This window comes from Saccostrea cucullata, unplaced genomic scaffold (genome assembly GCF_032062105.1).
Source record: "Saccostrea cucullata isolate Sc308-1 unplaced genomic scaffold, CSIRO_AGI_Scuc_v1 ctg420, whole genome shotgun sequence".
NCBI classification, from domain to species: Eukaryota; Metazoa; Mollusca; class Bivalvia; order Ostreida; family Ostreidae; genus Saccostrea; species Saccostrea cuccullata.
In genome coordinates, this window is record NW_026930373.1 from 348,254 (window position 1) to 363,283 (window position 15,030).

At 34.4% G+C, this 15,030-nt stretch overlaps 2 pseudogenes; both read left to right on the forward strand.

Annotated features, from left to right (window-relative positions):
• The first annotated feature begins 246 nt into the window (after positions 1 to 246).
• LOC134228351 (uncharacterized) lies at positions 247 to 7,626 on the forward strand (annotated as a pseudogene).
• Positions 7,627 to 12,092: 4,466 nt separating this feature from the next.
• On the forward strand, positions 12,093 to 14,628 carry LOC134228350 (uncharacterized; annotated as a pseudogene).
• The last annotated feature ends 402 nt before the right edge of the window (positions 14,629 to 15,030 follow it).

A 15,030-nucleotide genomic window follows, 5' to 3' on the forward strand; every position in this document is an offset into this window, starting at 1 on the left:
TATATTAATATCCTTATAAAGGATATATTCAAATATGGTCATATGTAACTTTTGTACATATTTGGTTAATTTGTTTGGCATTACAATAAATGCTCATTTACAACAAACATTTTGTTTTGATATTTGCAAAAAACAGAGCAGAGTAGACTCATTCGTGGAGAAAATAAATTATTTGAGGAAGGTGGAAGACGATGGTATAAAAAGCATCGACTTGTCTTTAAACAATTATTCTAATTATTTGTAACCATGTTGTATTATATGGTACTCTTTTTACTGTGTATCACAATCACGCACGGGTTGTCTGATTTTACCGATGACGACATACAGAACGTCACTAGTCTGTTAGGACAGGAATCAGTTGGCGGGAAAACAAACACCGATGTCTTCAGACAGTTGCTGAACCAAGAGACCCTGATCAGAGTGGCGCTGGTGAAGAATGTCCACGCTCTGATGAAGGACATGGTGGAAATGAAACAAACAATGGCTGCCAACGACGGACGACTCCGAGACGCCGAGAAAGAAATCGTGAATTTAAAACAAGAGGTGCAGACACTGAAGTCTGAAAACCAACAAATGAAGGAGCAAGTCACTAAATTCGAAGAAGGATTTACCGATATGAATACAAAATTCCAACAGGAATTTACCGAAATTAATAAAAAGTTTGAAGACATTGAGGAAAATTTCACTCTTGTCGCAACTAGTCGCGTAGAATATAAGAGGGAATTGGACTCGAAAAGGCGGGAATATGAGAAAAATACTTCCGGTATACTAGACGATATAAAAACAGAAGTTCGTTATTTGTCAATAACTCTGTTAGATCTAAATAAACACACTCTAGAATTGGATAAATCTATTCCCAACCTTATTGACGACAAATTCACACTTTTGTCTGGAAGGCTGAATGTTTCACTTGAAATGTTGAGCGAAGACATTGCGGCATCGTCCATTTACAGTGAGCAGTTGTCAACAAACGTTTCTACTCTGGAAACGAATCAGACAACGATTATGAGAATGATGTCAGGTACAGTACATAATCCTTCTATAAAATCTTAATCCATTCAATTTTCAGAGCCGGTGTAGTGTTCTTTCGTACCAACGACACAGGTTTAATTCAATGTCTTTATTAAATGCACATAGTTTGGCATGGTATGACAAAGCCCTTTGTCTCTGATAAAGTGAAATGACAACGTCCCTGTCTCTGACATTGATTGACTGCAAATGAAATGTTAATAGAATACTTGTACTAAATACTAAATGTACACATAATATAACTTTTTATCCATATAAATGATGACACGAAAAGTGTTCCTTACAATAAACCTTGTAAACATTCATATTATGACAAATTCCTATTCAAATTAAACATAACAAGTAAATTCAGACAGCCGGCAGCATATAATACACAATCAGTAGACTTTACTTTACCGGTCCCCAGATCCACAAGATCCTCGCGCTCATTGGACTATGACGTTAGATTTACGTCACTCAACTGATAAGGGTTAAAGTTTACGCTTTATGAACCGCGAGGCGGTTTATAAAAAAGCGTAAACTGTTCCAACCCAGTTTATACCGTATAAAATGGGTAGCTATTAAATTCATTGCTTACATTATATAATTTAATTTTCATTCATTTGATGTAAGTAAAAAAAGATGATTGTTCAAACAAAATGACTTAAATTTGTACAAAATTTGAATATAACGTCAGGCGGATTGATAGGTTTTTGACGTAAGTCATTATGACGTAGGCAACCCATTTTATACGATATGAAGTAAATTTTTTATCCAATCAAATACAGCGTTACAACCAGAATTAAATTATATAAGTTAAGAAATTCAGTTGCTTGTAAATTTTGCAAGATCATAATTCGGCATAATTCAGCTTCAACGGCATTTCCTTGGTCTGTTTACATGAAAGAATGGCTAAGTCCGAAAGAAATGACACTAAGCATGCACCGCCCGTGCTTTGTTCAGAATTATTCTCTGTCGATTTTTTCATAGAACGCGGTTAAAAACTTCTTTTAACCGTAGAATTCAATTATAGGGAAAAAAAAAGGCCAAAAACTTCGTATTTTTAATTTTTTTCGATCGCTCACGCGATCTCAGGTATACCGAAGTCGCCTTCGGCGACACTACATTATAGCGAGTTTTTCTGGGGACCGGTAGAGTAAAGTCGTTCGCACAGAAATCGGAATTTACGGACAAAATTTGAATTAAAATATTGAAAATAAAATGTACAGGTTGTCCATTACAGCAGGGTGTAAAACGATTTGTTTCTCTTCAATTTTATTTATTACCAGACGACCTCAACAAGACAATTCATGGCTTGAAAGCGGAAGTGGAAATATCCGAGAATGAACGTCTGCTGTAGCATCCTTGGAAATTTTCAAACTGAACATGTCCTTAAACAGTTGTGGTAAATTTATGTATACGGTAAATAATCCCTCTCTTTAAAAAAATCTTCTTTTAAGCTTGTTACACATTTCTGAATGTTTTACTTTCACATTTTTTTTTATCATTAGAGGAATCAAAGGCGAGGGGAACACATCTCTAATTTACCCCAGTTGCAAAATTGTAATTGACTACTCGATTTGTTTTACACCAAGTTTTGGAATATATATTGACACCTAACAGAAAATACTTCTCCGATTGAATGCACACAATTCACAGATAATCAATATGCAGTGTGGTAGGAAAATCAAGAGTTTATGATAGATGATGGCTGTTATCCTTTATTTTTACACTAAGTTTTACTACAAAATATTCCATCCACCTGAGCAATACATTGGCTTGCAGTGGGTTTGACTTTTCAACAGGGGATGATTACTCTCCCAAGGCACCCGGTTAAACCTCAGGAATTTTTGGGATCCATGTTTTATGTGTTGTTCACAGATTTGTATTTTTCCCAAATATCTATTACTATTCGTAATTCACCTTTCAAATTTATGTATGTCATGGCCAAAAGCCCTCAAGTGTGACTTGTACAAAAAGGATTTAGTCTACAGTTTGAAAAAATCTTTCTTGTATAGAAATTACAATTTAATTAAAAACTTCTAAAGCAAACATGTAGCAAATATTCAAAGATTGACTAATTTGATAATTTTGTTTCGTGAAAAAGTTCACATTTTATTTGTTATGAATAGTAGTATACCATGATATATACAATTAAATTCCTGGCCAAAAATCCCGATTCAGTCTAAATGCTGAAAAAACCGTGTTGACTTAGATAAAATAATCCCTCAGTACGCTATTGCTTGCATAGGCAGACTTTCTAGTTTTTAGCTCACTTGAGCCGAAGTGAGCTTTTCTGATCAAAATCTGTCGTTTGTCTGTCGTTGTTGTAGTTGTCGCCGTAAACTTTTCACATTTTTAGCTTCTTCTTAAGTACCACTGAGCCAATTTTAATCAAACTTGCCACAAAGTATCCTTGGGTTACGGAGATTCATTTTTTTTTTCATATGAAGGACCAAGACCTCTTCCAAGTAGAGATATTTATGACTTAATGAAAATATAATGGGCTCTTTATAGAAATCTTCTTCTCCAGAACCATTGGGTCATGAAAGAAAGACTCACGTGGAAGTATCCTCAGGTAGTTTAGATTCAAGTTTGTTCAAATCATTAACTCCCTTGGGTAGGTCGGGGCCACAATGGCTTATCAAAATTTTATATAGGAATATATAGGAAGTATGTTTAAAATGTAGTGTAGATACAAGTTTGTTCAAATCATGACCCCCCCTGAGATAGGGCAGGTTGATTTAGGTATTATATATTGAATAGATGTAATCACCTATTAGAATAAGTGATATCACTTATTTAAAATGATATTGTGATATCACCTATTCAAATAGGTTATAATACCTATATAATTTGAATATATGATATCACTTATTCGAACAAGTGATGTCACCTATTTAATTTGAATAGGTGATATCACTAATTCGAATAGGTGATTTCACCTATTTGAAAGAAATAGGTGATATCACTTATTCGAATAAGTGATATCACCTATTCGAATAGCTGATATCACCAATTTAAATTAGATAGGTGATATTACTTATTCGAATAGGTGATATCATCTATTCAAAATCTGACTAGGTGATATCACTTATTTGAATAGATGATATCACCTGCTGAATTGGTGATATCACCTATTCAAATAGGTTTTTCATTTTTGGCGGTAATACCAAATCAGCCTCATAAAATTTACACCATTGACGCCAACTTTTCTTTCATTATTTTAAACAACCAAATATTTTCAAGCAATCGGCACATAAAAAACTTGTTACAAAAAAAATATTGTATCGACTTTTTGTATTTCTTATACCCAAAATATAATTCTATTTTAGTACAAAAAGGTCATACAGTATAATTTTTGCGCATTAATTTGCATGATTTGTTCAATGATAAATTATTGAAACTATATTACGTAGAATAAGATTAGATTTATTGTCATAATTACATCTGATAAAATATAAAGATTAAAGCAATCAACCAAAGAATTTCAATTTAAAGTCAAAACGGTCCAAGTAAATGTACCGTAGCTCAGTAAGATGCACAATGACCACAATTTCCTTTGTGATTTTGAGTCATGCTGTATGGGTGCAGTAACTAAAATATACTTCTCTAAAAATCCTGGAGGTAATTTAATTCACGAGTTTCATACCAAAGGTGATGACTTTCACTAACTTAAGGAAACAAGATATGTTTGTGAAACACTGATGCCCCTGTATGGCAACATAGATTAGTGGAGATTAAACTTTACTTAAATGCAAATTGAATATGGTCTTGTCACAAGAAATACAGTCGTGAAATATGAAACCATTAGCATCATCGGTTCAAAAGTTATGGCCAAGTATGAGTTTCTAAAAGGTAGGTCAAACTCCAGGGTCAAGGTCTAAAGGTCAAAGTTGTTGGTTTTAAGGATAGGTCTTGTCTGAAGGAATGCATATTTGAAGTATAAAAGCCATGGAACTAGCATTTATAGCCAAGGTTTAAAAAGTAGGTCAAACAAGGTCGAGGTCAAAGTTCCTGATATCAAATGAAAGGTTTTATCACAAGAATTAAATATATGAAGTATGAAAGCCCTAGCTTTCACACTTCAAAAATTATTGTCAATGTTTTCTTTAATTACCGGTAAATTAACTTCAAGGTAAATGTTTTTGGGATCCAATGAAAGGTTTTCTCATAAGGATTATATATGTGAAGTATGAAATCCATAGCCCTTAACTTTCAAAAGTTATGACCAAGGTAAAGGTTTTTTGTGTACGTACGGAAATCTCCATGGTCAAGGTAAAAATGTTTTGGTATCCAATGAAAAGTCTTGCCTCAAAGAATATATATTTGAGGTATGAAATTCCAAGTATGACCGTTCAAAAGTTATGTCCAAAGTAAAAATTTTGATATTTGTGTAAAAATGGGTCAAACTCCAAGGTCAAGGTCAAAACGTCAAATTTGGTGGTACTCAACGAAAAGTCTTATCACAAAGAATGTACATGTGAAATATGAAAGTCATAGCTCAACTAAATCAAAATTTATGGGCAAGGTTAAAGTTTTTGCGGACAAACAGGCAGCTAGACAGACGGACTGACACGGCAAAACTATTTACACCGGAATCTTCAATTACAGAGGAATAAAATCTGCATTGAGGTTTTAAATTCCATTCTGTACCAACGCATTTTTATTGTATCATTTCACATCTGAAAATATGTAACTTTGGAATCAGGAGGAAAATATGTTAATTGTGGCTAGAAACGAATTCCCATAGCATAATGAGAGTTTCAATTAAACATTTTCAGGGTGCGTTAATGAATTATTTATTTTTCATTTTCAGCTATGAAACATACAATAACATGTAGATAAAAAGATAAAATATACGAACTTCATTTAATGAATATGATATTGAGAAACCATTGTGGCAACGCACTTTGAAAAAATTACGCACTTTGAAAATTTGTTTAATATTGGATAAACGAAAAAAATTTTCAAAGTGCGAAGAAAAAAAATTGCCTATGAAAAAATTTTAGTAAGTAATGGAAATAAGTTAGCCTGTGTTAATTCAGAAATTTTTAGAGATTTTTAGAAAGAGTTTGTGATGTTCTATTACATAAACCATTGTGTAAGAGTATATACAATAGCTGAATAGCGATTTGTATTTGAAGCTATTGTAAATATAACTTCATGCACTGTTATCATAATCATTTCAAAGAATGTGTTACGTTCATAATGCAACTTCCCTTACTTATGCAGGAATATACCTTCATCACCTGCATACGGTATAATATATCTCAGATTTTGATTCGATACGCAAGAGCATGCTCATAAACCGTATATACAATAGCTGAAGCGATTTTATTTGAATTTGTAAAATAACTTTATGCACTGTTATCATAAATTTATGTGACATAAGCAAGTTGACGTATATATATCTCAATATATCTCAAGAATATCAGCAGTCTCGTTTAAAGTCATCATATACGTAAGTTCTATGGTCGATTCGCCCCGTGGGGATCCGGGTTAGAATAGGTCCTCAGTACCCCCTTGCTTGTCGTAAAAGGCGACTAAATTGGGCGGTCCTTCGGATGAGAGCGTATAAACCGAGGCCCCGTGTCACAGCAGGTGTGGCACGATAAAGATCCCTCCCTGCTCAAAGGCCGTAAGTGCCGAGCATAGGCCTAAATTTGCAGCCCTTCACCGGCAATGGTGACGTCTCCATATCAGTGAAATATTCTGGAGAGGGACGTTGAACAGTACACAATCAATCTATGGTCGATTCAATGACCTTGTCAGCAAATACAGTTTTTCATTGAGTCATATGCTGACTGACGTTTTTCATACATATTGTTAGTCCATTATTTATACACTGAATTGGCGACGGATTTTTTCCGTTATTTTCTGTTCATGACAAGGAGCACACGGCGGGTGGGACCGGTCAGCAGGGGATGCTCACTCCTCCATGGCACCTGATCCCACCTCTGATGTTTCGGGGGTCCGTGTTTGCTCTGCTCTTATTTTGTATTGTTTTATGGACTTTTGAGATTGTATACTGTTCGTTATCTCCATATCCTTCTTAATAATTATAAACTTTTTTTTATTTTAATAGGCAAGACATCCCACGTTGGCTTCACAGTCGGTATCACGAGTGGTCACTCAACCTGGTCTGGGAGTACTCTAGTGTTCCCACACGTTGTTTACAATAACGGAAATGGATACAACCCCATCACTGGAATTTTACGTCACCAACGGCCGGCACTTACGTCTTCTTTGTCAATGTTAACGTTAATAGTAATAATTATATTAAATTAGACATTGTCCTTAATGGGAGTTCAAAGGTCAGAACATTGTCGCACAACAGTGCAAATTACATGACGGGAACAAATATGGCTGTCCTACAACTGGTGAAGGGCGATAGTGTATGGATTAAACGTTTTAGTGGGAAAAGCTACCATTCCGAATCTGTACCCATAACTACCTTTTCTGGTTTCCTCTTGTAAATTAATTATACAGCATCTTTATGTTGCATGTTTACCGGTAAATATGTCCGAAATTGAATGCAGAGTTGATTATTCCTATAAAAAAACTTGTTTGTCTTAGAAAATACAAACAAAAGAAAAAAACTTCATTTATTTTAAAAACTGCAGTATTATATGCCCTATAAATTAAATTCTCACTACTTGAAAAATCAGATTTGTTATTTTCATTGTTGACATTTCGTATTTGAAGTTTCTTCTTTTGTTGCTTAAATTTTCTGACTAAAATGTAAAAATTACACTTTATTCAATATTGTAAAATTGCATATTGAAAATTGAAAAAAAATCTAATTGGGAATAAAGTGGTATATGAAAAAGAAAAACACTGTTTTAAACACAGATTTGAATTGTTTTCTACTTTCTTTTTCTGCAACAGTGCTGAATCTGCTATCACTTGCAAATGGTATTCATATCATCAAACTGATTCGAGACTGAGAAAAATGTAATCTTCGCCTTATCCTGATTTATCTCCACAGTAAACCATCTTAACTGATCAGTAAAAAAGAGTAACACGTATACAACATTAAAATTAAATTTGACAGTCGATATGAAAATGACCAAGAACTGTTCTTCGAAATTGCTGAAATGAACATGTCCTTTTACAAATTTTAAGTCCTGGTAGACATCTTTGTATGAAGATTAAAATTTTTCATTCGTCATATTTCATGATTAAAATGTTTTCCCATTAATATGTCTACTCTTATTGTAAAGATTACTTTAATCATAAATACGAGGGTCATTCAAAAAATACGTATACAATGTTCCTCATCATCACATTATTTTTACAAAGTTAAATATCAGCACATTTTTATATGTAAAAACATATATATTTTCAAGATGTGTGAAGTTTCATTCCATTTGATTAAATGGACCTCATGTTAGCCAATTTTAAAAGCACCATGCATTATCACCACGGAACACGGTTAAAAGCATTGTAACGTCAAAAACAACATCGAGAAAGTTTCTCAAACTCACTGTGCCTTATAATTTTATACACGGTTTATATCGTTTTCTTCATTTAATAAAATGTATCCATAACACTTGACACCTAGTATGCTACAATAATTCGACTACCTTAAGTAAGATTGTCAATGTTTACATGTTTCCTTCACATGCAGTCAATAAATGTTTTGTTATCAGTAAAACCTTCAACAATTTTTTGTGATGATATATCTTTTGTCGTTGTATGTTGTCGTCGTTGATCGTTATCGTAAACTTTTCACATTTTCATCTTCTTCTCAAGAACCACTGTGGCCAATTTCAACCAAACTTGGCACAAAGTATTAAGTTTGTTCAAATGAAGGGTCACGCCCTTTTCGAAGGGGAGATAATCATGATTTAGTGAAAAATTATGGCATTTTTAAAAAATCTTTCCTCAAGAACCACTGGGCCAGGAAAGATGAAATTCATGTGGAACATTTCAAGGTAGAGTAGAAAGTTTTTTAACCGGGTAGGGCGGGGTAAAACATCAAAGTTTTACATAGGAATACATAGGGAAAATCTTTAAAAATCTTCTTCTCAAGAACCACTGGGCCAGGACAGATGAAACAAATCATCCTAGGTAGTGTATCTTCAAGTTTGTTATCATGACCCCCGGGGGTAGGGCGGGGCCAAAATAGCAGATCAAAATTTTACATAGGAATATATAGAAAAAATCTTTAAAAATAAGAACCACAAATATGAAACTCATGTGGAATTTTTAGTGTAGATTCAAAAGTCATGACCCCCGGGGGCAGGGTGAAGCCAAAATGGCCGATCAAAGTTTTACATAGGAATATATAGGAAAAATCTTTAAAAATCTTCTCAAGAACCACTGAGCCAGGAAAAATGAAACTCATGTGGTATCATCCTCAGGTAGTGTATATTCAAGTTTGTTCAAGTCATGACCCCCCGGGGGTAGGGCGGGGCCAAAATGGCCGATCAAAGTTTTACATAGGAATATATAGGAAAAATCTTCTTCTCAAGAACCACTGGGCCTGGAAAGATTTTACATCCTCAGGTAGTGTAGATTCAAGTTTGTATATATGACCCCCGGGGGTAGGGCGGGGCCAAAATGGCCGACAAAGTTTTACATAGGAATATATAGGGAAACCTTTTTAAATCTTCTTTTCAAGTACTTCAAAGCCAGGATTAGTAATATTTGTATGGAATCATCCTCAGGTAATGTGTGTGTAAATTGGACTCCCCAAAAGTTAACAAACTTAAATTAAATTTCAGTTCTGATCTGATATGTTTTTTTAAAACTGATGTGCTCAGGTGAGCGCTGTGGCCCCTGGGCCTCTTGTTTGTGATGATATATCTTTTGTCTATATTTAGGATTTATATCAATTTCCTTTACCCCTTCTGCTCTGTGGATTTAATTCAATTAATTGAGTTACCATCGAAAGGATGCACATAAGCGACTACAGCGTGAAAAAATTTCAAGGTCAACATTTGGGGGACTGAAAATTTTTAACCGCTTAGTAAAACATTAAATATGTTAGACTTAGAGTTCCTCTTCTAAGTAACAAATCATTAAGCATCTTTATATATAAACTCCCATACAAAGAGTCTGATAACGGATACAGTAGTTACCTAGGAGATATATTTTAAAAAACTCTCTATTCAATGGTGAGTAAAAATTATGCACCAGGATCGATAGATCCGGGGCGTATATTGTTTTTGTCCTGTCTGTCTGTCTGTCTGTCTAGCTGTCTGTCTGTCTGTGTCTGCAAACTTTAACCTTCGCCATAACTTTTGAACCATGAAAGATATAGGCCTAGACTTCATGTTTAATATGCATACTCCACTAATAAAGATCTTTCAAAGGTCAATGACCTTGTGACCTTGACTGTGACCTATGTGCTAAAAATAGTTTTTTACTGCAAACTTTAACCTTCGCCGTAACTTTTGAACCATGAAAGACAGAGGCTTCCTATTTAATATGCATACTCTACTAATTAAACTCATTCCAATAATACCAAGGTCAAAGACCTTGTAACCTTGTCTGTGACCTATATGCTAAAAATAGCTTTCATTGTTTGCTCTGCTCCTGTTTTGTATTGTTTTATGGACATATCCTTCTCATGGGAAGCATAAATGATTATTTTTCACCAATTTCGAAGCGATTTACACCTGAAACATGATATTTTATTAATATGTTTAATTTCTTTGCCCAAAACATAAGAAAAGATACAAGAAACTTAATCTTATCCAAGACAAAATATGGTGATCCTTGAAAATCCGATTTCAATGGAAAATATCGTCTACCCCCCTTTTTCAAGAGCTGGCAATAGGGAAAATTTACAATTTAGCGCTGGTATTAAAACAATTCATCAATTACCATTGAAAAGTTCTTTGTATTACACAACGAATTTATGGCCAAGTTGACATTAATATTGAATTAAATGGGTGCAAAATGTAGGCGGGAATGGAGAGTTATAGTGCGTATTTCTTCCTTCACTTTGAAATCAATTTTTAAGGAAAGGGCTGAAGCCCTTATGTATGACCAACAAATGCCGAATTTTATATGAAATATAGAAAATAGCATACGTTAGTTCCTTATTACTAATTAGTTCACCCATTTATTTAAGGCATGCTTGAAATTTATCAAAGGATAAAAAAAACTAAAATTGACCTCTTTCATAGTGTATACGTAGCGACAACAGACCGATGACAACGGACTGATTTTTCGTATCATGTCTTTTCTGTAAAGGCTTACAACAGGTCTTGATACTGTCTGCACCATTTGGTATATATAACCAATTCTGTTTACAAACAATATATTATCTCAGAAGGAAAATGAATAAAATCCATGTTTGATTTCACCAGGGTTTAATATCGCCAACGCAAACTCCTGTTTTATTACTTCATTTTAACTGCTAAAATTCATTCAACACCAAAAGGGGTGTCAGTCCTGTTCCCCATTGTAATTTCAGACATTGGTTAAAATTATTTAACTTAAAAAATGAGAAACTACTCACTGCCTGTCTTCTCAAGTAATGAGACCGGACGAATTTTGTCATAACCTCACCTGTAAATTCATGACAACGAGCCATTTTCGGTGCTTAACTTTAAAGGTTTCTGACAACGGTACTGTCTTTGAATTTAACCTGTTCCTAGCCGTGATCTTTTTTTTTATCTAGAGTTTTTTCAAACACATGTATTTTTCCTCTTAATAAGATTTCTTTACCACCATCCAGAGTGATACCGATGAATTCGATAAAAGCTATATTTTTATATGCAACATTTTTTGAAAAGTAAAAAATAATGTGTATATGTACCATTACATTCATCTAAGTGCAAATATTTTTTTTAACAAATAAAGCTTATAATTTAGAGTCATATACTTAATTCAAAACTTGTTCAAGTAATAATATAATGTCTTATCCTTGTAATAAGGGCGGCATAATAGCCATCAGAGTAACAATCTTAAGGAACTTAAGATTTCTTTGTGTAAAATTTTGTAAGTGAAGGGCGTAACTAAATGAAAAATAAGAGAAGTGAACAAAATATAATTTTGGAAAGTATTTTTTTTCTCCAAATACTTCAAACATCTTATAACAATTTGTATATAAAAGAATTGGCATGTAATTTAAACATTATAGCGTATATGGAAGTATGATGCCTTACATACTCCTCTGTTCACTGTGTATCACAGTCGCGCAAGGGTTGTCTGCTCTTACTGATGACGACATACAGAACGTCACTAGTCTGCTAGGACAGGAATCAGTAGGTGGGAAACCAAACACCGATGTCTTCAGACAGCTGCTGAACCAGGAGACCCTGATCAGAATGGCGCTGGTGAAGAACGTCCACGCTCTGATGAAGGACATGGTGGAAATGAAACAAAGTATGGCTGCCAACGACGGACGACTCCGGGACGCTGAGAAAGAAATCGTGAATCTCAAACAAGAGGTGCAGACACTGAAGTCTGAAAATCAACAAATAAAGGAGCAGGTTACAAAATTCCAGCAGGGATTTACCGATATTGATAAAAAGTTTGAAGACATTGAGGAAAATTTCACTAATGTTACAAACAGTCGCGTTGGATATGAGAGAGCATTGGACACGAAAAGGCGGGAATATGAGAAAAATACTTCCGGTATACTGGACGATATAAAAACTGAAGTTCGTTATTTGTCAGTGACTCTATTAGATCTGAATAAACACACTCTAGAGTTAGATAAATCTATTCCAGTCCTCATCGACAACAAAATAACACTTTTGTCAGGAAAACTGAATGTTTCACTTGAATTATTGAGCGAAGATATTACAGCTAATTCCATTTATAATGAACAGTTGTCAACGAAGTGTCTACTTTGGAAAAGTACCACACAACCGTTATGAGAATGATGTCAGGTACAGTACCGTATAGCGGGTTATTTTAGCGGGGTGCTAATATTGGCTTATTTTGGCGTTCCGATGGCAGCCCGCTAATATTTTAATCGCTAAAATATTCAGTCGACATTTTACTTAGTCTTCTTAGTGTACAACTGCAATGAAACCCTCAGGCCTGTGTCCGCTAAAATAAATTACGCCAAAATTATTGGCATACCTTTCAGCAGGCAAAACGCCAAATTTTACACCCGCCAAGAAAACCCGCTATACGGTATCTTTTTATGAAACAATTCAACTTTCAGAACAGAGTGTGAAACGATTGCTTTCTTCAATTTTTCTTTTCAATTTTTTTCCAGACGACCTTAATAAGACAGTTAATGGTTTGAAAGCGGAAGTAGAACAATCCCAGAATGACCAGCAAAAATTGTCGTCTGCTGTAGCGGCATTGGAGATTTTCAAGCTGAACATGTCTTTGAACAGCTGTGGTAAGACTTAAGTGTAGTGATAATTCCCCTTATAGAAATAATCTTTCTAGCTTGTGCACAGTTCTTACTGTTTTACCACCAAGTTTGCTTTATCAGTAGCGGAATCAAGGGAGGGAGTAACACAGCGATAATTTATCTCACGTTCAATAATTGTATTTGACTATCCAGATTTCTAAAACAAAAATTTGAAACATAAGCAAATTACTAACAGATCTCTTTCTGCTTTAATGCATACCAACAAGATGGCAGGGAAAACAAGAGTATCATGATGATTAATGATTTTAAGCCTTTATTTTATACTTAATTTGACTACAGAATATTCCGCCTACCTAGACATTATATAAGGCTTATAAGGCTATAAGGTGCTACCGGTCGACATGGGATGCTGACCCTTCCATGACGGTCACACCTGATCCCACCTCCATGTTCACATGTTTAATGCGTTGTGGACAGATTTTTATTTCTTCAAAGACCTATTAGTGTTATTTCACCTTTATACTTTACTTAATATGTAAGTGATGACCCAAGGTCTAGTTTTGGCATAACTGTACAGTGATATTTTTGATTAATTATACTCAATTGAAATATGTAAAGTCTTACTTATTAAAACTATAACAGTCTCTTTCTTTTCTTTTCGAAGCTGTCAATGAAAAATATGATTTCATGCACTTGTAAAATAGATAACTCTTACCATTAAGACCATCACTTAATGATATTTCTTCCTTATTATATTAGGTAAGACATCCCACGTTGGCTTTACAGTTGGCGTTACAAGTCCCGACTCCACCTGGTCTGGGAGTACTCTAGTGTTCCCTCACGTTGTCTTCAATAACGGAAATGGATACAACCCCAGCACCGGGATATTTACCTCACCAACGGCTGGTACTTACGTCTTCTTTGTCACCGTTAACACTTATGGTAGTAATTATATTAGATTAAATATCGTTCTTAACGGGAGTTCAAAGGTCAGGGCATTTTCGGACAATTCAGCAAATTATATGACGGGCACAAATATGGCAGTCCTTCAATTAAGTAAGGGTGATAGCGTGTGGGTTAAACGTCACGATGGGAAAAGCTACTTTTCCCAGTCTGTTCCCATAACAACGTTCTCTGGTTTCCTCTTGTGACGAGAACAGGCCTCTGATCACCGTACCTAATTCTGTAATAAATGTCTCCATGCAATTTGGATTTCTATTAAATACCCTGTGTTTAAGTAAGGAATGGGTAGATTGAAAACAAACATCTTCCACGGACTAGATCGCAAATTCAATCTTTTGCGATAAATAAAGGATATTTCATGATTTGTAGTTGGATATGATATTTATCCAACAAGTGTGTTTTTTTAAAACACAAAACGAGAGATGGGAGATCATTTTTATGCCATGTTCATTTTATAGGACTCTGCTTCATTTTACTTCATCCCACTAATGCAAAAACAACGTCAAAACAGTGGAATATAAAAAAAATATCCACTGCGTCATCAAATACAGGACATAGGGTTAAACATGGGATAAAAATAGCAAGTAAAAGCACCCATTACTTGTGTAATAGCCTAGATATAAAAGTTAATTTTTATTATTATTTGTAATGATTCTTTGTTTGCTTTATTTTTATAAAAAAATAAAATTGCTCTAACAAAGTTGGTATTTTGCTTCTTTGAAACTGTTAAATAAATTATAAATTCATGTTATTTTCATATTATG